This window comes from Peromyscus maniculatus, chromosome 6, assembly GCF_049852395.1.
Source record: "Peromyscus maniculatus bairdii isolate BWxNUB_F1_BW_parent chromosome 6, HU_Pman_BW_mat_3.1, whole genome shotgun sequence".
Lineage (NCBI taxonomy): Eukaryota > Metazoa > Chordata > Mammalia > Rodentia > Cricetidae > Peromyscus > Peromyscus maniculatus.
The window spans coordinates 81,102,832-81,121,072 of record NC_134857.1 but is presented as its reverse complement, the minus strand read 5'-3'; the positions used below and the strand labels follow the sequence as shown (position 1 = coordinate 81,121,072).

At 44.6% G+C, this 18,241-nt stretch overlaps 1 protein-coding gene and 1 long non-coding RNA gene across 3 annotated transcripts in view; one reads left to right on the top strand and one right to left on the bottom strand.

Annotated features, from left to right (window-relative positions):
* The window catches only part of LOC121830263 (uncharacterized), a 32,421-nt gene that overhangs the window by 13,493 nt on the left and 687 nt on the right, over positions 1–18,241 (top strand). The window contains exon 5 of one of the 2 annotated variants that reach the window (XR_013052270.1): positions 5,043–5,168. The exons of the other annotated variant lie outside the window; for it this stretch is intronic. This is a non-coding gene — a long non-coding RNA (uncharacterized LOC121830263). Of the gene's footprint in view, positions 1–5,042; positions 5,169–18,241 lie in introns of those variants that run through there. 2 annotated transcript variants of the gene reach the window in all.
* Vtcn1 (V-set domain containing T cell activation inhibitor 1) overlaps positions 14,540–18,241 on the bottom strand; it is a 65,296-nt gene continuing 61,594 nt past the window's right edge. The window contains exon 6 of the mRNA XM_076574720.1: positions 14,540–16,145. The gene's annotated coding sequence lies outside the window, so the exon portion shown is untranslated. The remainder of the gene's footprint in view (positions 16,146–18,241) is intronic.

Sequence of the window (18,241 nt, the reverse complement as noted above, 5' to 3'; positions counted from 1 at the left end):
AGCATCCCTGCATAAGCACCAGGTTTCAAAGAGCCAACTCATGCAGTGAGCACAGGACCCGGTCCCACTGCCTGGATGCCTCCCAAACAGATCAAGCCAATCAACTGTCTCACCCATTCAGAGGGTCTGATCCAGTTGGGGGCCCTTCAGCCTTTGGTTCATAGTTCATGTGTTTCCATTCGTTTGGCTATTTGTCCCTGTGCTTTATCCAACCTTGGTTTCAACAATTCTCGCTCATACAAACCCTCCTCTTTCTCGCTAATTAGACTCCCGGAGCTCCACCTGGGGTCTAGCCGTGGATCTCTGCATCCAGATTCCTCAGTACTTGGACGGGGTTTCTAGCACGACAATTAGGGTGTTTGGCCATCCCATCACCAGAGTAGGTCAGTTCGGCCTGTCTCTCGACCATTGCCAGCAGTCTATTGTGGGGGTATCTTTGTGGATTTCTGTGGGCCTCTCTAGCACTTTGCTTCCTATTTTCATGTGGTCTTCATTTACCATGGTCTCCTATTCCTTGTTCTCCCTCTCTGTTCTTGATCCAGCTGGGATCTTCTGCTCCCCCAAGCTCTCTTTCCCTTGACCCTCGCCCTTCATTACCCCCATTCATGTCCAGGTTGTTCATGTAGATCTCAGCCATTTCTCCATCATTGGGTGATCCTCGTGTTTTTCTTGGGGTCCTGTTTTCCAGGTAGCCTCCCTGGTGATGTGAGTAGCAGTCCAGTCATCCTTGTTCCACATCTAGTATCCTCCTATGAGTGAGTACATACCATATTTGTCTTTCTGAGTCTGGGTTACCTCACTCAGAATGATTTTTTTCTAGATCCATCCATTTGCCTGCAAACCTCATGGTGTCATTGTTTTTCTCTGCTGAGTAGTATTCCATTGTGGATATGTGCCACATTTTATTTATCCATTCTTCAGTTGAAGGGCATCTAGGTTGTTTCCAGGTTTTGGCTATTACAAACAACGCTGATATGAACATAGCTGAGCAAGTGCTCTCGTGGTATGGCTACATCTCTTCTTGAGTCCTCTCTTCAGACTCCTGGCAACCCTCTACGGACTCGCCTTTTTTTCAGTGCTATCCAGTTGGAATCAAACAGACAGCCTTTCACGTTGATCACCTCATCCCCGCTGTCCTTCGTATTCAAGTTTCCTTCATGTCATTTCACAGCTTGCTAAACTCATGACTTGATGGCTACCTCTTCTTTCTTTTCTTCCTTCTCCCTTTCTCTGCCCAACACCCTGTTCCTCTCTCCTTCCCTTTCTTTCTTCCCCCTCTCTTCTTTCTTTTTATTTTTTTGAGACAGGATTTTACTTGGTAGGCCAGGCTGACCTGGATGAGATCCACCTGCCTCTGACCCCCAAGTGCTGGGATTAAAGAGGCGCGCCACCACACCCGGCCCTTTCTTTTTGTCTTATTCCAAAGAATGCTTCTTTGTATGAGGGCATTGCAGCTTATTCATCCCAAAGTGGTAAGATTTGAATACAATTCTACTAAATAAAATCAATATTTAAATCGTTCCCACTTGTTCTGCTCCACTTTTAAGGTGGCTGCTAAAACAGAACCACAATAAATTCCAATGAATTCCTCTTTGGGCAGTCCTGCCCTGGGCCTTGGCAAAACCACATAATCAGTAGAGTTAGCCTCAGAACAGCCTTCCATTTTAACAGCCACCTGGATTCTGTTTTCTCCTACAAAGGGCGTTGTCCTAGGCTTGTGGTGTGCTTGGTTTCTTCAGCTGCCCTGCCTGATGGGTGTGTTTCCCCATCCCCAGTTCCCACCTCCCAGTGACACTTAGCGGCAGGTAAGCTGTGGCCTTGGGAGTAGGTGGTCCTTGACTGATCCCATCTATTACCCTTGCACTGGGCCTTTGGGGACACATAGACATGTGCCCATGTGGCTTGTGTTCAACAGAACACTGTTAGGGGAAGAGATGAAACAGAATAGTAATAGACAGAGACATGTGTTAAAGCTCTTAGAATATATCTTATGTAGTTCATATTAATATTGTTTCTAAAAATTACCTGGAATAGTTCATTCTCTTACAATCTGATTCATTTTTCTTCTTACCATCAATCTGTTTCTCTCCTCTGCTCTCAGTGGGAGCAACATTGTCTCCAAATGAGCAAAAGTTGTTTTTTTGCAGGTGGTGGGAAAAAAGTCTATCCTCTCAATGTATAAAGCACATACATATTTCTGTACATTTATACACACACACAGTGCAAATGCAGATACAGCATATCTTGGATAACATTTCCTGTGGTGAGGTAAGTGTTCCTCGGGGGCTGATCACAGACATGCCGACAGGCACAGCTTCCTGTGCTCGGCACAGACACTCCGAGCGTGTGCACAGAACAGCTGCACTCTGTAATGTAAACCAGTTAACACCCCACATTTCCCAAGGAGAGGAAAGAGTATAAAATAGAGAAACTATATTGAAATATCTACATTTGTATTGCACTCTATCTTTTTGAACTCTGTACTGCAGTTCTGCTCTGGGTCCCTGTTGGAGCCACCATGGGAAGACAGCAACTGACGCGTGTTCAGACTCTCACCAAACGAAGTTATCACTGCCAAGTCATTCATTTATATTTTCTCTCTCTCTCTCTCTCTCTCTCTGTCTCTCTCTCTCTCTCTCTCTCTCTCTCTCTCTCTCCTATAGTAGCTTGGTAAAGAGTATGTAGGTTTTTATTGCACCCTTTTCCCAAATGTTTTCTTGTTTTATTTGTTTACTTTGAAACAGGGTTTCACTGTGTAATATAGGCTGGCTTCAAACTTGCCATTCTCCGGCCTCAGCCTCCTGAGTTCTGGGTGTGCACCACCGTACCCATCTTCGGGTGGCTTTTAAAATAAAATCGAGGTAAAATGCTATCACATACATACCTCTGCCCACCTCTGCACTGACCTGGTCTGGGGCCCGGTGGAACACAGCCTCTCTCATTTCTTGCATCATGCATTTACTACCCTCCTGTGGATATGGAACCGCTCATCTGGCCTTCTTCTGGAGACTTCTCACACCCTTTGCCTCGATATTTCCCAGAAATCTTTTAGTTCCCTTTCTTCCAGGAAGTCTTCCATAACTACCTAACACCACTCATGTCTAGATTAAGCTCCCAAATATATTTCAATTATTGTAATAATCCTCAAACATCATCACACTTACACATTATCTACCTTTGCTGCACCGTGAATGCTTTAAAGGCAAAGATTATGGTTTGTTCATCTCTGACCTTAGCAGCTCACCACAGGGTTTCAGAACAATATTTATTTTATTTAAAAAAAACCAATAATTTCTCCATAAAATGCATCGTTGTTTTATAGAATTCCATTCCAAAGGACAAAATAAGAAAAAACTGTTTTATTTGCTTTGTACAGCTTTACTGCTGATAACAGTATTTCACATTAGACTTTTATAAAATATTAAAAATAGCTCCAAGATCCCCATTATTATCCTTGTAAAAGTCTCTATGAAATATCCCTGACAATGCCTTGAAGTCCAGGCTGCTTCAGCCCCAGCAAAGCCCTGCTTAGGTCTCTGGAGTCAGCACTCTGCAGGACCGCCAAGGGAAGTAGTGTGGAGGCTGCAGAGACAGAACGGTAGGGAATTCTTTTTCAGGACTTGGGAGGTCAGTGAAAGAAGCACACGAAACCAATAAAGATAGATAATGATGAAGATACTTGCATACATATTCATAGTTACCGCAAGGAAGATACTATTAGCCCCACACGTTAGATTTCCACCATTGTGACATAAGGTCTGAAATTGTCAAGGAGGAAGGAATGCCTCTTTGGCTTCTCCGTTCGGAGGTTTCAGTCTGTCGTCCCTGGCCATGGTGTCTTTGTGGTGGCGCAGTGCATCATGTCAGGAGTGTGTGGCAGAGGAGGTCCTTTTCACTTGGTGGCTACTGGGAAGCAGGATGAGGAAGAGGGAGGAGTTAAAGAGCCAGTGTCCACCAAGCCTCCAGCTGCCTGACTTTCTTTACTATGCCTCAACCTGCAGAGGTCTCATCGCCTTCCAATATAGCACACAATGGGAGACCCGACCTGTGTGGGCATTTACAATCCAAACCACCATAGCCCACTGTCAGAACAATGGAAAGAAAAACCTGAATGCAATGGTAAAGTTAGAGTTGCTCTTTTTTTGTTTTCTAGATTTTTAGACAGATCCACCCTATCTAGGGCCCACAAAACTTGACTCTACAACTTCCCAGATCCCACAGCCTGTATAAAGAGATATAGGTAGGACTCGGGCTGTAGTTTCGATTTTCACCAGCAGGATTCCAGACTCATCATTCCTCACATGAAATGAGTGAGATAAGGTGAAGTCAGTTGCTTTTCTAATATACTTCAGGTCCATAATCCTATATACGGACTCAAGAAAGAGGCTCTAATGGACACTGTATAAACCATGAGTGTGAATGGATGAGGAATAGAGCACACAAGGTAATCATGGTTAGGAAGGTAATTGAAGAATAATATTTATCTCTGTGATATAAATTGCCAAAATATACACTCAAGTTTCTTTGCACACCAATTAAGAAAAGTTGAGGTTCATTTGTCTTGAGCCCTAATATATTTCTTTGCTACCTATTAGAGTAGTGGTATTTCTTGTTTCCTGGTTACAGTCAGGAACATCTCTCTTCTAGTTTGTTTCTCTGTTACTGTGATAAAATACTCTGACCAAAGACAACTTAGGGGCAGAAGGGTTCATAAAGGTTTATACTTCCCTGTCACAATTCATCATGGAGGAAAGTCAGGGCAGGAATTCAGCAAAAACTGGGGAGGAATGAGGCATATTGGCTTGTGTTCAGCTGGCTTTCGTATATAGCCCAGGCCCACTATATAGCCTAGGGATGGTGCCTCCCACAGTGGACTGGGCCCTATTAATAATCAGTGAAGGCAATCTCTCACAGACATGGCCATAGGCTATTCTGATGGGGGCAATTCTTCTATTGAGATTCCCTCTTCCCAGGTGACTCTAGGTTGTATCAAGTTGGCAATAAAAACTAAACAGGGCAATCTCCTTCCTGTTTCCTCTCAGGAGCATGCAGAGGACCTGACAGAAGTGCTGGATCAGACTAAGTACTGTGCCATGCTGAGAATTCTTCATTCATATATTTTGAGCTAAGTCTAGTGAATGCTTGTTTTTCTCTTCTTGAAGCAAGTTACTTATGTTCCCACTATACCTCAAGTACATGGTCTTGGATCCCAAATCACATGCATGTACAACTGTATGCACATGTGAACACACACACACAAACTTGTGCAGCCACAAACCAAAAAACATTTGTTAATAAAAAGTCAAGTAATATTGAAAACTGAAAGATTTTGTTTGTTTGTTTGGTTGGTTGGTTTTTTCCAGACAGGGTTTCTCTGTGTAGCTTTGCGCCTTTCCTGGATCTCGCTCTGTAGACCAGGCTGGCCTCGAACTCACAAAGATCCTCCTGGCTCTGCCTCCCGAGTGCTGGGATTAAAGGCGTGCGCCACCACCGCCCAGAAAACTGAAAGATTTTAATGTGTAATAAAGGGTGTAATAAAGAGGTCCAGTGATCCTTGCAAGTCCATCTTGGGGGTTCCGGAATAGGTCTTAGGTTTAAACAGAGGGCAGAAAGCAAGCATAGGGACAGTCTTGGTCAAGTCCTATCCACAATGTCTCTACTCCAGTTTCTCTGACAAGTTGCCACAGCGGTGTGAACTTCCTGGGAAACCAGCTTCCCTCTGACTTCAACCTTCCCCTTCCCCCAGCATGATATTCCTGAGGAAAATTCCACTTTTTTTGGGGTTCACTGTTTCCGTAGTCTGGTGGCCAAAGGGAAGGCGAGAGCGTCTCTTTAGATCTTCCTTCCTGCCAGGGCGGTTACGCAACACACCTAGTGCAGTTACCCTCTGCCAATGCACAGCACGAGTGCCCAGGGGTGCCATTCGTACGTTTTTCTCCTCGTAACCTCTCCTTTATTTAAAACACACTGTGTGTGTGTGTGTGAGTGTGTGTGTGTGTGTGTGTGTGTGTGTGTGTGTGTGTGTGTGTGTGTGTGTGTGTGTAGAGGTCAGAGGACAACTTTCAGGAGTAGGCTCTCACTTTCCACGTTGCTGTCTCGGGGTCTCGCTGTTTGACAGACTGAGGCTACCCTCTCGGGAGCTCTGGCAGATTCTCCTGTCTTCCATATCGCCCTCTGTCTGCCGAGATTCCAGATGCTACTGCATCTGGCTTTTTACATGGGTTCTGCGGATTGGACTCAGGTCACTGGGCTTGTGTGGAAAGTGCCTTTGCCCCCCGGGCCATCTTCCTTGTCCCAGCTCTTCTGTGACTTCACTATGTCTCACACTATTGTTGCTGGGGAGACATTGTTTAGGTATTTATTGCTTGTATATATTGTATATAGTTATTATACTTATTGGATATAGTTTTTCTTACAACTTTTTTCCTTTTTTCTTTTTATTAGAAAAATAAGGGGAGATGTAGGGATATTTTAATTGGGCTGAAATGTGATTTTATTTGTATCTTAATAAATAAAGTTTGCCTGGAGATCAGAGGTCATTAGCAAGCCAGGAACAGAAGTCAGGTGGTGGTAGCCCACGCCCTTAATCCAATCACATGGCAAGCAGAGTCTGTATGTGGTCAAGAACACAGCCAAGCTGGTGACACGAACCTTTAATCCCAGTACCAACCATAGAGACCTGGAGGTCTGTATAGACAGGCAGTGACAAGGAAGTCATGTGGCTGGGCTTAGAGCCGATGAGAAGGCAGAACAGAAAGGCAATAAAAGGCAGGTCACACAGGAGAAGGTCTCCCTCTCAGGGGAAGGACGGCAGCGAGTGGTAAGCTAAAGGGAGTCGTGGCTCTTGCTTTGATCTCTTAGGCTTTAACTCTGTATTTGGCCCTGTGTTTCTTATTTACTAAGACCATTTAGAATTTCATCTACACACTATGGTAAGTGTGTTTGTGGCCCATTTGAATGACTTTGCCCTTGTATGTTCCACATCTTCAAGGACTTAGTGAGAAAAGAAAGGCTGAAAAGATGAAATAACAACAACAGCATCTAACAGTTTCCCTTCTGAGAGCCCGAGAGAAACACTGAGACCTTCAGATGGCCCTACTAGTGCAGTTTGGTTTGCTCACATGGAACGCACCTGCTCCCCGGACACAGCTCTCTTTCTTTGAAATCGGAGGCACACGGGTTGTATTTTCATCTTTTCATGACTGTGGTCTTTTGTAGCATTGAACATAGTAACCGGTGGTTTGGGGAGGCCATTAATGAACTTAGTTCCCTCAGCAGCATCTGCCTGCCGAGCCACTGCGCTCTCTTCCTCAGATGTCCTCTGACCTGCTTTGAATTGATGCCTGATGGACCAGGCTCTCTGTTGTTTCCCGACTGTTCAAACACTAACCGTCTAATCTGGTCAAACAGAGGAAATATAGCAAGGTTTTTCAGATGCTCGCTGATATAATTCCTAATACTCATTTGTCCTGCTTAGTATGTACAATTTATAATGGCGGAAGTTTATTACTACACACACACACACACACACACACACACACACACACACACACACACACACACACACAAGCACGCAAGCACATATGAGTGTTACTGACTAAATTGTTTCCCCAAATGTATATGTTGAATTCTCAGCTCCCAGTGTGCCTCAGTATGTGACGTATTAAAGTCCTTAAACAGCTAATTGGGGTAAATGTGACATATGTGTAGTCCCTAGTCCATGGTGTCTGACATTCTCATAAAGAAGAGTGAGAGCCAGGTGGAAATCACATGCCTGTAATTCCCACACTGGGGAGGCTGAAGCAGAAGGGTCTTAAGTTCAAGGCCAGTCTAGGCTCCATTGCAAGACACAGTCTTTTTTTTTTTTAAGGTAGGAAGAGGGATGAGGGGTACACCCACACAGAGAAAAGGCCATAGGAGGACACCGTGAGAAGGGAGGCGACAAGAAGACAAAGTGAGACCTTCCCATACTCTGCTCTTGAACATCTCGACTCTGAAACTGTGGAAAAATAAATTTCTGTTGTTGAAGCCTCCTAGTTTATCATACTCTGCTTGGCAGACTAAGCAAAACAATCCAACGAGGCTGTGGGATCTTTATGCAGAATATCCTAGCTGTGTATATCTTTACCCCTTACAGTGAGGTAGTGCTGCAGAGGCCTTAGGGCAGTGGTTCTCAACCCTTGGGTCGTTCCCCCTTTGGAGGGCAGATGACCTTTTCACAGGGGTTGCCTAAGGCCATCAGAAAACACAGATACTTACATTACAATTGATAACAGTAGCAAAGTTACAGTTACCATGTAGCAACGAAGTAACTATATGGCTGGAGGTCACCACAACATGAGGGGCTGTATTAGAGGGTCTCAGCATCAGGAAGACTGAGAACCACTGCTTTAGAGGGAGGGAGTCAGAAGAGTCTTGCAGGTCCACTGAGAACCCTTTGTGAAGTAGGAGAGCACTGAGCATGATTTGGGAACCACGGTGGCCTCCTTCAGGGAGAGAAGCTCTCTTTTGTTTCTCATAGAATCTGTCTGGGGCCCTGGAGATGGCTCTGTAGTTAAGAGCACAGGCACTCCTGCAGAGGACCAGGATGTGGTTTCTAGTACCCACACTAGACTCACATCTACCTCTAACTCCAGTTCCAGGGACTCCAACAGGATTCCTTCTGGCCTCCACAGGCATTCACATGTACTCAGGCATACACACATACATATAACATTGAAATGAAAAACCAATAACGCGGAATCTGTTTTTGTTGGTTCTTACCCCTTCCTCTTCTCCACGTCCTGCACCTCCATGCTCTTAGGCCCACCCCGCCCCACAATGGCCTCTTTTCTCCTTTAATGCTGCATGTGTCCTTTACCCTTTCCTCCCTTCCCAGTAGTTCTTTCTCCTTCTCATGGCCTCTAGTCCAGTCTCATAGTCTATATTCACTCTCACACCCCTTGTCTACATATATATAATCATTAAAGTTTAGGACCTACATGTGAACAAGAACACACAATGTTTGTCTTTCTGAGTCTGGGTCACCTCACTTAATATATTTTCTAGATCTATTGATTTTCCAGTGCACCATGTTTTTCTTCACTGCTGAATAGCATTCCATTGTGCATACATGTTACTTTTTCATCATCCATTCATTGGCTGATGAACATCTAGGCCAGTTCTTTTTCCTTACATTGCATTGTGAAAAATGCAGCTCTCTCATGATGTTATAGTTATGGTATCCCTGTGGTAGGATGCAGAGTTCTTTTGACAAGACCTTCACAAACAACTACAGATAAAGTTATTCTCTTTATCTTGGGAATGAAACTGAGAGCTTCCAATGACTCCCCACATTTTACAACAAATAACAAAGTGGAAGCCAGTATTTATATAACATTTTAAACTTTACTGAACCCTCTGTATGTAGTAGGACAGGCCCATAGGGTCGAGGAAATTGGCTCAGACCAGTTGCCAAGACATGCACATAGCATAGTCCTTATGGGCCAACCTGGAGTCTGCCTGAGGGCTTAGCATCAGGCACTGTCAGAGTTCCTGATTGTGCCCGGCCAATGAGGGACGACCACACAATACCACCAGATTGCGATACAGACTGGGTGCTGAGAGGAGGGTATATAAGGCCTTCCCCATTATTAAATAAATGAATTGGTTATTTGTCTTCAACTGACTCCCACTGTCTGTCTGTGTAGTTGATGCCGAGTCTTCTCCCCCCCTCCCCTGGGGAACAACATGCATATTCTTAAACTCATTCAGAAATAGGTTGTGGTGATAGGTAGGGGGTTAGCGTTCTGGCTAGCCTGTTTACTATGGAATCATGGTGTTACTTAAATTCTCGGGGACTTTTTTTTTTTATCCCAGCAAAGTGGTAATGGTGATGGTACTAGAACCAAATGATAAAGATGGAATGGGAGAAATATCTAGTATGATGCTGATGTGCAGCAGGTAGTCACTTCCCTTTCTTCCTATAAAGATGGTTATTTGTATCTGGTTTCCATAACAACTCCATGTGTATGCAGGAGACACAGTCTCTTTGAGTGTACCTCATGTTACACAGTGATTCTTAACTCCGTGACACATAGAAGCACGGTTGAAAGCATCGCAAAGCTCCTTGCTGAGAATCACAGTGCTATAGCTGTGATGCCCTCAAGCATCTCTGACTAGCTGAAAGCTTTGTAATGTCCTATCATTCATTCTCATCAGTCGATTTCAGCGAAGAGAAACGATGTCTGAGGGAGTGCGGTGCACTAAGCTATAATAAAATAGTGTTCAAATGCCTTCTCATGTGTAGCTGGGACTCAGGAGTATCTTTTGGGGTCTTGGGTAAGGGAATAATGGAAAGAACAGTGGAAAGACAGAGTAGGCAGGACCTAGAGGACAGTTGATTGGACAAATGTCTTAAGAGGGAAGGTGGGAGAAGCTGGACACAGTTGTCATATCTCATAGAGCCTTATTTAGCAGGATGTGACTGGATTCCCTGGGAACACATGCATCTCTCACTAGAAACTGCTGTCCTGTCCTTTTGCTCCAACCCTGACACATGTTTAATCTCACCTACCCAAGGGTCCTGGCTCCTCCCACTGGAGTCATATATGGCTACCTGAACTATCTCATTGGTCATATTAAATACCATAAAGTTCTTGAAAATTATCTGCCAAAAATGAAACAATTCTCCCTACACTGTGGATGTGGATGGTTACAAAGGAAGCTGGATAATTGCCCGTAAAAAAGACCAGAGAGAAAAGACATGGTCTTGGTATGACTTGGGTAGCTACAGACTAGATTCGTTGAGTAGCACTTTTCTCTTGTTCAGAGGAAATTGTAGAGGACCAAAGTGTCCATGAAATGATCACGTTTAGAGTTGGGAGTAAAGGACATTGTAATTGAAAATACTAAGAATAACATTTAGACTAGGCAGTCGGATTTAAACTGAAATGATCAAGCTGATGGTCAAAGTCAAGATTTATACTTTTTATTACATCATATTAATTAATCTCTCTCTCTCTCTCTCTCTCTCTCTCTCTCTCTCTCTCTCTCTCTGTGTGTGTGTGTGTGTGTGTGTGTGTGTGTGTGTGTGTGTTCCAATGTAAGCATGCCTGTGAAGGCTCAAAGATGTCAGATGCTCTGGAGCTGGAGTTACAGGCAGCTGGAACCAAACTCTGGTCTTCTATAAGAGCAACAAGTTCTCTGAACCTCAGGGTTATCTCTCGAGGCCCCCAGAATTATGATTTTGAAACAGTCAGACCGAGGACTGGTGAGATGGCCCAGTGGGTAAAGGTACACACCTCCGAACCTCGTGACTTAAGTTTGATCCCTGGAACCCACATGGTGGAGAAAACTCATGCCCATGAATTGTCCTCTGACCTCCGTGCATTAGTAGCACATACGCTTTTCCCAACCCCAGAAAATAGATAAGTGTAAAAGAAAAAAAAATTTTTTTAAAGAAACAACCAGGCATTCACACCATCGGGAGCAGTGATGGCTTCCAGTAGACAGGACTCCTGGAGTAACAGCTACAGACCCCCCTTTCCAGCCTGTGACCCAACTGCTGTGTTCCAGTGTCTAAAAGTTATCAAGCCTTCCCAGGGAATGTTGGCCTGACCCTTGTCTATGCCCCAACCTCTCCAAAGGCTGTTTGGGTCCCTGTGCTTATTTTATCATCATAGTCAAGGGAACTCAAGTGCACAGCATGAAAAGAAGAGATGCTATTTTTATGCTAAATTATACAGGCCAACAAAAGAAGAGGGTCAGATGACCATGTGTCACACTGCTCTGGATCATGAAGAAAGAGCTTTTGCTGGTCCTTGAGGGGAGGTGAAACTTAAAAATGGAAGAAGAACAGTCTGTTTATCTCTAGTGACGACTTCCACATTGAAACTTACGGGAATGATTCAGCAAAAGCAGTTCAGGCACAAAACAAGACAGCCTGAATTAGCTCATCTCATGCTCTGGGGCGTGGTTAGGGGACTGTGGGAATTACAGGTGTCATGGGCAGAACCCCGGCAAAGGCCTGATTATACAAAGGCCTTATTACAGCCCGCACACATTTCAGTCATTACGCACTTAAAGTAAGTCTTCTTGCAACCTCAGAATGGTTGCCAGTTCACATTGTTGGTCAACCACTGTAACAAAATCATTTTTGACATAAACATTTTAAGAAGAGGAAAGATTTATTTTGACTCATTTCAGACAGTTCAGTCCATGGTCACTTAGTCTTGTCTTAAAATTCAATTTGTCAATTTGTTTGTTTGTGTGTTTGTATGTATACCTGGGCATGTTCCAAGGTATGTGCATGGAGGTCGAAAGACAACTTGCTACTTGTCCTTCTACCATGTGGGTCCCAGGGATTGAACTCAGATTCCTGGGTTTGCCAGAAGTCTCTTTACCACTGAGCCATCTGAGTGGCCCAAAATCAGTGATTTGTTTTTAAGTATTATTTTTTGTGGACATTTTGCCTGCATGTATGTCTACGCACTGAATGTAGGCCCAGTGCACACAGAGACCAGAAGAAGTCATCAGACCCCCTGGGACTGAGTTACCACCCTGTGGGTGCTGAGAATTAAATCCAGGTTCTCTGGAAGAGCAGCCAGTGCTCATAACTGCTGAGGCATCTCTCCAGCTCCAGGCCCTAATGCTTTGAGCCTGTGACTGGTCAAACATCACAGCTGACCTCACAGCAGAATGCAGAGATAGCGAGACAGGAAGGAACGAGGGGTAGAATATACCCTATAAGGTCAGGCTCCCCAGGATCTACCTCCTCCAACTAGGTCCTAGCTCCTAATATCCCATTCAGTTCTAACACATCAATAGATGATCAATGATAGAGTTAGCCTCCTTAGGGTCTAATCACCACTCAGTAGTGCTACCTGCTGGGGACCATACCTTCTACATATGAGTCTTTGAGGCCATTTGATTTCCAAACTCAACCCTCATGATTTGCTTTGAAGGTGGAAATGTTTACTCATTTAAGTGTGTTTGGCTTTACAACACTTGGGTCTGAACAGTTATAGGTGTTTGTGGTCTACACCATATTCTGGTTTGGGGTGTACATATCCATTGTCTACTGCATGTGCGTTTGCATGTGGACAAGACCAAAGGGGTGTTTATACTTCCACAATTTGATTCACCTTTGGCCTCTGTTTCTGAAATATAAGCAAAGGTCCATGTGCTTTGGAGCCAGTAGAGGCAGTGAAGCCTTAGGAGGTAGGATGGAGGGAGGAATTCAGGCCCTTGGAAGTGTGACCTTGAAGGGTCACAGGAGAGGTAGTGAAGCCTTAGGAGGTAGGACTGAGAGAGGAATTCAGGGCCTTGGAAGTGTGACCTTGAAGGGTCACAGGAGAGGTAGTGAAGTCTTAGGAGGTAGGACCGAGAGAGGAATTCAGGCCTTGGAAGTGTGACCTTGAAGAGTCACTTGCCTGTGTCTTTCTCTGCTTCAGTCACCATGAGGTGAGTTGCTTCGTTTCACTGTGTGCTCCCTGCAACAAACTCAAATCCCCACAGGCCCAGAGCAATGGTGCCAACCAGCCATGTACTAAGACCCCTCAAATTGAACACTATGTGTCCTTTCTCCTCTGACTCCCTTTGTTCTTTAGTCACAGCGACAGAAAGTCCTTTCCTACATAAGGTATGCTGGGACCCAGCTGGGAATAGTCCTTTCCTACATAAGGTATGCTGGGACCCAGCTGGGAATCATCCTTTCCTACATAAGGTATGCTGGGACCCAGCTGGGAATCATCCTTTCCTACATAAGGTATGCTGGGACCCAGCTGGGAATCATCCTTTCCTACATAAGGTATGTTGGGACCCAGCTGGGAATTCAAAAAGGGAGCAGATCTTAGAGTCCCTTGGAAATTTGCCCTCCATGGATATTATTTTTCCACCAGTGTGCAGTAGAAAGTATGTAACCTGAGGCTGGCTGGTGACCTGAACTTTACCGTAGGCCCCTGGATCTTTATATGAATAACAAAGAGGCTAGAAAAGATGATTTTGAGGTTCTTCTAGACCTAAAACTTGGCAATTCCTCAATAGTAAGAGTTGTCTTGCTTGGAATAGTGGTGCACACCTTTAATTCCAGCACTTGAGAGGCAGAGGCAAGCAGATCTCTGTGAGTTCGAGGCCAGCCTGGTCTATACAGTAAGTTCCAGGAGAGCCAGAGCTATAGAGAGAGACCCCCATGTCAAGAAAAAGGAGTTGTCTTTTGTGACGCTAGTGCAGTTGGTGTGTGTGTGTGTGTGTGTGTGTGTGTGTGTGTGTGTGTGTGTGTGTGTGTGTGTGCCCACCCCTGAACTTATCTATCTCAAATCAAGAGCCATGACTGTTTTCCCTGATAGAAACAGATTAGGCTGGTACAAGCCTGTAGGAATTTCCTTAAGTAACTAACCCGGACACTCAGCCCATACAGATTCCCATCCTTTCCCATTTAACCAGCTAACATTTGTGGAAGGCCTGTTATCTGTGGGAGGTGTTAGTCTTTAGAACATGTCCTACGGCTTTTTCACCCATCTCCCTGTTTTCACTTTCTGTGACAGACCAGGCAGACAGCCGTAGGGGATGTGCATTTAATAATTCTTCTGAATGGTCTCAAGATTTCCGTAACAAAATACAGATATCATGATTCAAAGTCCAGGGAGGCAGTGGTCAACACATGAGTGTGGGGAGGGGGTTGGCAGAACGTGTTCTGTCCATCCAAGCCTCATTCCTCAAGTCTTCATTTCAAAGGGCATTACCCTATTTTCTTTTAGAAGTATCTGTGTAGGCTGGGGTGTAGCTCAGTGGTTTGATCTCTAGCACCCTAAAAACAAACAGAACTCCCAAAGCCCAGAAGTCTGTGCATTTCAAGGAAGATCCACTTTTGTTGCCTTGTGTTTTGTCCAGACGTGATCATGAGGTCTAAAAAGCCAGAGCCAGGCAACTTGAAATGGAAATCAGGCAGCATTTCAACCAAACTTACTGTGTAGCACAGGATGACGGGAGTGGACCGCAGCAGTACAGTGAGCTGAAGATGATCCCGGGGAGAATTTCCCACATGGCTTGCCAACTGTTCACTGAAGGATGTCACACAATGCAGAGATCTGGCTCTCTGAACAGTAGCCAGAGACAAGTCAATGCCCACTGTCAGAAGCAAATGGGCTTGCCTGCACTCACCTTTTTCTGGATCTTTTCTGTTCCAGTTCAGACTTTCCTAACCTTGATGGGTTGGCATTTGGAGTTGGATAAAGTCTTTCTCAGCGGGACATGCCCTGTCTGTTGCAGGATGTTGAACATAATCTCTGAGCTCTTTCCTCTAGACACCAGTAACCCTGCTCTCCCTCTTCCTTTAGTTGTGGCAATTAGTCTCTCTACTTTGCCAAATGTCACATGAAAGATAAGAAAAGGGAAAATCACCCCACTTCACTCCCGGTGCTCAGAGGATAGAAGAAGCTGAGGTCACAGCTATCCATGCAGGATAGAAACTTCAAACCTTATGATGACATAAGGCCACACAGCAGGATGAGGAGAGTCCCTATCCTGGGCCATTCACAAATCATCTGAGAAATAAGTTGCATTTGTTTGCTCGAGAGAGAAGTTATTCAGATTATTTGGAAAATCAGCTTCACTCGACTATTTTGTTTGCCCTGAAATTATGATCACCCTCCCTACATCTTTGGCATTTGTCAGGTAGGAGGAGAAGCCAAAGCACTTTTGAAAGCATCCTAATGAGAAGTGAATCACTGGGCCTGTCACTCAGATGCTGCCACCTCTGAGTTGTGAAGTGGTGGTTGATTAGCTGCTTCTCACAGTGTACACTATATTTAATGTGCTGAATATAAAACGAATATATGGTGATCAAAACCAGGAACTTTCAGAGCAACATTATAACCCATCCTCTCACTCCCCGGGAGCTGGTGGGTAAGGGGAGGTCCCTGAGACATGGGAAAACACCCACCCTACACATTGTAATAGCACTTTTACCACACTCTAGTTCAGTTGAATTATTGTCTAGGTCCATCTTGTTCCTATCGGAGGCATCTGTGGGTTGCTTTTGTTTTCTTTTTTTCATCTTATTCCTGTCTGTTCACTCCAGACTTCTAGACATGAATTCATTTTCTCCCAGAAATACAAAACTAGGTCATATGTTGTGGAAAATATTTCTGTGGATTCCTGGGATTCTGAAAAGAACAGCAGTAAGACATCATGAGAGGCACTCGGCTAATGTTTCCTGAGAACCCAGAGCCCTCCTCCCTCTGCCTCTGTGTGAGTGTACTTCCTGTTTTGACACAGGCTTATTCTTCTGGAGTCTATGGGCTGCTGCAGGAAGGTGATGGCTTCAATTTTATACTAAAGGAGGACCATCCAGCTATAGTCTCAGGAGAGAAGCAGGTCCTGAGAACAAATAGAAACCGAGAGATGAAGGATGGACAGGTTCCTGGGATGAGGTTGGAAGACACTGTACTGTATGCCTCTACGCCCAGCCAGAGAGCGTGTGACCTAAAACACCATGGCCAATAATAGTGTGTGTCTCAAATAATGATCCGTCCCTGTACTTTAGAAATCTACTGTACTCTAGAAACCAACAAAACCAAAAACCAAAATCTCCTCAAGAAAAAAATCTGTTTGGTTTAAAGTTATTCTTCCAGAAGGAAAGTTACTTTCTATAGAGAACAAAGTGGTAACTGAGTATGTATGTAACTCGATGTGTACTATATGTGAACATCATCTTTTACATGTATGACATGACTTTTTTAAAAAAGCTAAAAATTATTGCTCTAAGGGAATATGAGGGAGGATGGATAAAGTATATTCTATAGGTCATTTTATCCAGTTGCTGCTTATTGAAAGACTCATTTATAGTGGAAGCAGGGATCAAGGGGGAAGACAGAGTTACCCTTTCCATATGTGAAGTCCCTAAGGGACAGTCCCTTGGGGGAGTCTCTTTCTGCAGAAAACCATGGGATCAGAAGTGACGGGAGCTGGCAGGTTTCCTTACCAAGAATCCACTTTTTATACTGTACAGTCTTAAGAGCTTAGAGAACAAGAGAGGGAAGAGAAGAAAAACTGAACAGATCTCTGCCTGCCTCCAGATCTTAACTATCTAGGCAAGGCATACACGTGCCTTACTTAGATAGTAGATCGAGTGTAGAATGCACCCTATACACAGCAGGTGGGTGTGGGATTCAAGGGCCCCCAGGAAAGGGACCTTAAGCACTTCCCTGAAATGGATAAAGGAAGTCATGGATATGAATTGCTGTCGAATAAATTTCCCAGAAGGGGCAGGGAGGAGAGAGAAAAACCAGAAGGTGTGTGTGTGTGTGTGTGTGTGTGTGTGTGTGTGCGTGTGCGTGTGCGTGTGCGTGTGCGTGTGCGTGTGCGTGTGTGTGTGTGTGTGTGTTGGAGGCAGAGGGATATTTGAGAGAAAAAAGTTAAAGGACTCTGATTGCTCATCCAAAGACAATAGCTCTGATGGAGACTCATTATTCTGTGTGAGGAAGAAGACACCGAGGTGAAATAGTGTTGGAATATTTTCATTCTGGTAACTAGTTTCCTATCACCTGTAACAGGGAGAGAATTAGTCTAGGGCTGGAGAGAGGGCACAGTGGTTAAGAGCTCTGGCTGCTCTCCCAGAGGATCAAGGTTTGATTCCCAGAACCCACATGGCAGCTCACACCTGTCTAACTCTAATTCCAGGGGATCCGATACACTTTTCTGGTCTCTGTAGGCACCAAGCACACACAGTACATAGACATGGCCCAAACACCCATGTACAGAAGATAAAATAAATTAGAATTAACTTGGGTATAAGATGGTTAAAAACTGTATTGGGGGGCTGGAGAGATGGCTCAGAGGTTTAGAGCACTGGCTGCTCTTCCAGAGGTCCTGAGTTCAATTCCCAGCAACCACATGGTGGCTCATAACCATCTGTAATGAGATCTGGTGCCCTCCTCTGTATACATAATAAATAAATAAATCTTTTTAAAAGGTGGTGGCGCATGCCTTTAATCCCAGCACTCGGGAGGCAGAGGCAGGCGGATCTCTGTGAGTTCGAGGCCAGCCTGGGCTACCAAATGAGTTCCAGGAAAGGTGCAAAGCTACACAGAGAAACCCTGTCTCGAAACCCCCCCCCAAAAAAAAATTCCTACTTTCCCTTTTAAAAAAAAAAACTGTATTGGGATCAGTCTGAGAGACAACTTGGAGGAAATGCTGTAGGTAGGGTCCATGGCAACTCGCTGACGTGAAGGACAGAGGACAGTCGGAACCCCCCCCCCTC